Source organism: Piliocolobus tephrosceles, chromosome 6, assembly GCF_002776525.5.
Source record: "Piliocolobus tephrosceles isolate RC106 chromosome 6, ASM277652v3, whole genome shotgun sequence".
Lineage (NCBI taxonomy): Eukaryota > Metazoa > Chordata > Mammalia > Primates > Cercopithecidae > Piliocolobus > Piliocolobus tephrosceles.
Window position 1 is genome coordinate 32325308 of NC_045439.1, and position 5849 is coordinate 32331156.

Below are 5849 nucleotides of genomic sequence, written 5' to 3' on the forward strand. Positions count from 1 at the left end.
GGGCCTAGGGCCTAATGACAAGAGGGGACCAGTCTTGTCGGAGCCTCGCAGCCCCTGCGAGGCGGGTGAAAGGCAGCGCCTGACAGAAGCCGCAAGTGGGAGCCTTCGGGGCCGCTCCCGGCTCCCTCTAGCGGTGGCCGCACGGGCGGCGCAGCGCGGGCCCGCGACCCACCTTGGGGTGGGAGGAGACCAGAGAGGCAGGTGGCGATGCCGGTCCGGGAATCTGGGCCAGTCCGCCTTCCTCCAAGGCTTCAGAGGGGAGGGATTTCAAGGGTCCTCAAAGGCTCCCCTTCTTAAGCAATACATAGCACCCATCCTAGGAGCGTCTGTCCGTTAGCTTGTACATCTGTCCGAATGGAAGTGCCTCCCTGGGCCAGGTGCGGTGACTCACGCCTGTAATCCCAGCACTTTGGGAGGCCAAGGCGGGCAGATCACTTGAGGTCAGGAGTTCGAGACCAGCCTGGCCAATATAGTGAAACCGTCTCTACTAAAATACAAAAGTTAGCCAGGCATGGTGGCGCATGCCTGTAATCCCAGCTACTTGAGAGGCTGAGGCAGGAGAACTGCTTGAATCCGGGAGGCGGAGGTTGCAATGAGCTGAGGTAGCACCACTGCACTCCAGCCTGGGTGACAGAGTGAGACTCAGCTATACATAAATAAATAAATGAATAAATAAAAGGCCTCCTTGAAGGCACAACACATCAGGGACATGTCACCCACTGCATACTCATCCCAAGCCCAGCAGAGCAGGGAGGGCGGCGGAGCATTTGCCCAGTGTGCACGGCTAATGCCAGCCCGTCCACGTGCTCAAGTGGCACCTGGAAGAATCTGACAAGGCAGCTCCAGACTATGGACAAGTCAATCCCTTTTCTAACCTGTTTCCTCATGATGAACTGACAGGGTGGGACTAAGTCAGTAGTTCCACCTTTTCACTCGGAACAGCCCCATCACCCCGTTTTTTAGAGACGGAGTCTTGCTTTGTCACTCAGGCTGGAGTATGGCGATGCCTCCAAGGCTCACTGCAGCCTCGACCTTCTGGGCTCAAATGATCCTCCTGCCTTCGCCTCCCAAAGTACTGGGATCACAGGCGTGAGCCACCGCACCCAGCCCAGGGAGGCACTTGCATTTGGACAGACATACAAGCTAACAGAGAGACGCTCCTAGGTGTGAGCCACTGCACCTGACCAACTTTTATGTAACTTTAAAAAGAAGAAAAAAGCTCACGTTCATGCAGTGGAATACTGTGCTGCTATTCCACATTCAATCTCCAAGACAGTATTTATTTATTTATTTTTTAAACAGAGGTTCACTTTTTTTGCCCAGGCTGGAGTGCAATGGTGCAATCTCGTCTCACTGCAACCTCCGCCTCCTGGGTTCAAGCTATTCTCCTGCCTTAGCTTCCCGAGTAGCTGGGATTACATGCATGTGAGACCACGCCAGGCTAATTTTGTATTTTTAGTAGAGATGGGGTTTCTCCATGTTGGTCAGGCTGGTCTCGAACTCCTGACCTCAGGTGATCCGCCTGCCTTCGCCTCTCAAATTTCTGGGATTACAGACATGAGCCACCACACCCAGTCGACAGTATTATTTTTAAAAAAGGAAGATGGACAGTATTTTTTTTTACTTGCGAAAATAAAATATGTATATACATATAAATATTTTTTAATTTCTGGAAAAGTATATGAAAAACTGGTTACTGGTTGGTTGTGAGAAAGGGAATCAGATGGCTGGAGGGCAGGGGAGTGAGGGAAGCCTATGGTTTCCTCTACACCCTTTAGTTTAAAAAATTGTGTGTACATGTATTACCTATTTTGATAAATAAATAATTCATTAAACGTAACAGTATATACAGGTGTAATACATTCACTGAATCTCTTACCACTCCTGTCAGCACACAGTAGGCACTTAATAAGTGCTAGCCCCCTTTTGTTATTTGTCTCTCCAGAGCATGCATGAATGATTTGTGTTCACCCGAACATCACCCCTTTACACTGAGCTTAATTAGTAAGATACAATGTTTGCTAAATGACCGAGACCAGGGAGGGGAAGATGTTTCCAAGCATTTACGGCGGATAGGCTGAGGGTCTCTCTTGCCACAGGAGACAGGGAAAGGTCTTCCTGTGCCAGGGCTGAAGTAGCGGGTACAGATTACAAGGGGTGGTTAGGGTGGGGTAAGCGGACAGACCTGGCATGGGAGTGGTGGCATTTGACAGTCAGTGGGAGCGCAGAGCTGCCCAGGTGGCCACCGGCCTCACCCTGCCCTGTGCTGAGGAGAGTGGGAACTCTGTTCAGCCTCCCAGGACCATGGCTGGGGGCATGAACTCAGTGCCCAGGGGCTACCTGGAGACCCCCCCCCACCTTGATTTAGGCCCTGCAGCCCCAAGACCCAAGGGGTCCTCTTCTTCCTGGTTTCTAGAGAACTGTGGTCTTCTCATCTGGTGAGCTCCATATGGCACCAAGGGCCCTTTGTGAGTGGAGCTCTGATCCCTGGAAGGCACTGAGTGATGGGGAGGGAGTGGAGAGGAAGTGGCAGCCAGATAGCCCAGCATCCAGCAACCATGTGTGTTAGCAGCCCATTCACATTTTTCTTTTTTCTTTCCTTTTTTTTTTTTTTTTGAGACAGTTTCACTCTGTTGCCCAGGCTGGAGTGCAGTGGCGCGATCTCAGCTCACTGCAACCTCTGCCTCCCAGGTTCAAGCAATTCTCCTGCCTCAGCCTCCTGCGTAGCTGGGATTACAGGGGCCCGCCACCACACAGGCTAATTTTTGTATTTTTGGTAGAAACGGGGTTTCTCCATGTTGGCCAGGCTGGTCTTGAGCTCCTGATCTCAGGTCTTGAGCTCCTGATCTCTCGCCTCGGCCTCCCAAAGTGCTGGGATTACAGCCGTGAGCCATCACGCCTGGCCAGTCCATTCACATTTTTCAGGGGTGCACTACATGCTTCAGGTCTGGGGGCTCAGAATTTGGGGATACAATACAGCTTCGGCAGTTGTTATGTGCCATGTCCACTGTCGTCACTATTAAAGACCCTGAATATTTACCATGTGGCGGGCGCTCCACAAGCATGATCCCACTGAACCCTCACAAAGACCCAGGACAGTGTTTAGAACAAAAAAATTTTCTTCCCAGGGATGGAAACTGTGACTCAAAAACATTAAGTCTCTTCCTGGGGTCACAGAACTCACAAGTGGCCAGGCCAGCATCGGAAGCCAGCTCTGCCTGCCTGCCCAGGCCTGGGTGCCCAGCCACGACCTGGCATCCCCTCTGCCCAGCTCCCATCTCGGCTCTCAGTAAGTGCCAGAAGCTGGTCACCATGCCTTGAAGCCCCGCCCTTCTCCATGGCCTCCAGTTCCTACCACCCCACGGCCCCAAAGCTGTCTCACCTGCCTCTAGGCTCGGCACCTCCCTCCCAGTCCACTCAGCTTCCCAGGAGGTCCCCAAGTACCCTAGTGTCTGGGGACAGTGGTGGGCAAAGGGCCCCAGGGCCTCTCAGCTGGGCCCATGGCTGAGCGCGGTGGGGAGGCGGGCGCAGTGCACAGAGCTGATCCTAACCAAGTTTGCCAGCCCAGCTTTTCTCATGGCTCTCACACAATGGTCTGCTTTGTGCCCACCTGCCGATAATGCTTAATTAGGCGAGGAGGTGATTAATTTGAGGTAATTGACAGCTAATTAGAGGCCCACAGGCTCATTAACTTGACATCTTGTCTTCGTGAATTGGCTGAGTAGGGTCAGGTGATGGAAGCCGTTGCTTCTCCCTCCCCAGCTCTCAGCCCCTGTAGGCTGAGGCGATCACCTGGGGGAGGACTGGGCCGACCCAGGAGTTCAGGTGGGGCAGTCCCAAGGCCAAGAGTAGAGGAAGCCGAGGCAGTGAGGAAGGGTCCGGATGGAGGTGTATGCTCTGACCTTAAGAGGGAGAGAGTGGGCAGGGAGTGAGGGCTTGTGGGCACTTCAGCAAAGACACCTAAGAGAGGTGGAGTATTTAACAGGGCCCAAGGGCAGGAGGGAGAGCTGGTGTCCATGAAAGGAGGGGGGTGACAGGAAGCGGGTGAGTGGGGCAGCCTGTTGGAACTAAGCATAGGCTGTGGGGTGACAGACCTGGGACTGGATCCTGACTCTGCTACTAACCAGCTGGGTGACTGTGAACCAGTGAGTTAATTGCTAAACCTCAGGCTTCTCCTCTGTAGAATGGGAATAATAATGGTACCTGCCACAGGAGGTTGTTGTGAAGAGTCCATGAAACACTGAGGTAAAGGACAAATCTGTGAATTGAATGAGCAGGGTCAGGCTGAGTAGGATGCGTACCCAAGGATCTGATGAGTGCCCAGTCAAATGTTAACTAGTCCATTAAAATTGTTTTAAATAAAAAGTTAACTATTCTTGGTGGCAGGAAGGAGTGACAGGAAGAGAGAGTGAGTGGGTAGAATGGGCGCCAGGGCTGTGGGGAAGCAATGGCAACCCCATCCCAAGATAAGCCACCGTTACCCTGCAGGACACCTGCAGGCCTGATCACAGTAGCCTGGTGGAAGGTGTGGGGAAAAGACCTTCTTGTTGTTACCATCTCTTTTGGGCACGGGGCATGCAATTCAGCAATAGATATTAAAGTTTAAAATGCACACAGTCTTTGATCCAGCAATTCCCCTAATAGTGATATATCCACAGATACCTATACTCAAGGATATTTGCTCATCACAACATAGTTTGTAGTAGCAGAAGACAGGAAATGACCTGAATGTCCATCACAGGACCTGGCTAGGTAACCGAAGGCACATCCACACAGTGGAACAGTATGTAGCTGTTACATCTCTAGGTACCAATATGAACAAGATCCAAGATAAATAGAAAAAAAAAAAAAAAAAAAGCAAGCTGCAGAACAGGTGTAGTTTCCACAAGCTGCTAACTAGTGGTCTGAAGGTTATGGGATGGCAAGGAGATGTCTTTTTTCATAATCTGTTCATTTTAAATATAGTTTGTATTTACTACCTTTTCAAAAAGTATTTAAAAAGTCATACAAGTTTTTTTTTTTTTCCCAAATGAAATCTAACTTGAAATCTGAATTTATAGGCAAAGTGCCTCTGGTTGAACTGGGGGTGGAGGCCCAGTCCTACCCACCTATTTCCTTCCTCCCCTCCCCTACAGGCTCCAAGAGGATCATCTGGAATCCATCATTGTCCACTGGAACTTTCTATGATGATGGAAATGTATGCAGTTCTACACTGTCGAATACAGTGGTAGTCAGTAGCCGTAAGTGGCTACTGAGGACTTAAAATGTGCCTAGCGTGACTAAGAAACTGATTTTATTTTATTTTATTTTTTTCACTCTGTCCCCAGGCTGGAGTGCAGTGGCACCATCTCAGCTCACTGCAACTTCTGCCTCCTGGGTTAGGTGATTTTCATGCCTCAGCCTCCCGAGTAGCTGGGATTACAGGTGTGCACCACGACGCCCGTCTATTTTTATTTTTTTAAATTTTCAGTAGAGACAGGGTTTCGCTATGTTGGCCAGGCTGGTCTCAAATTGACCTCAAATGATCCACCTGTCTCAGCTTCCCAGCGTGCTGGGATTATAGGAGTGAGCCATTGCACCTGACCTGAAACAGAATTTTTAATTTTATTTACTTTTAATTTAGATTTAATAGCTACATGTGGCTAGTGGCTACCAATTGGGATAGCACCAAAATTTCCTCAAGGGAACTAACAATTCAGCTGACCCTGGCCTCCATCTAAGGGAATACCAAACCCAGTGACTGTCACCAGCACCACTGATAACTCCAGAGTTTCCTGCAGTGTAAACACAGGCTCTTTGCTATAGAAAGAACTGAAGATTCCTTCCTTCCTTCCTTCTTTCCTTCCTTC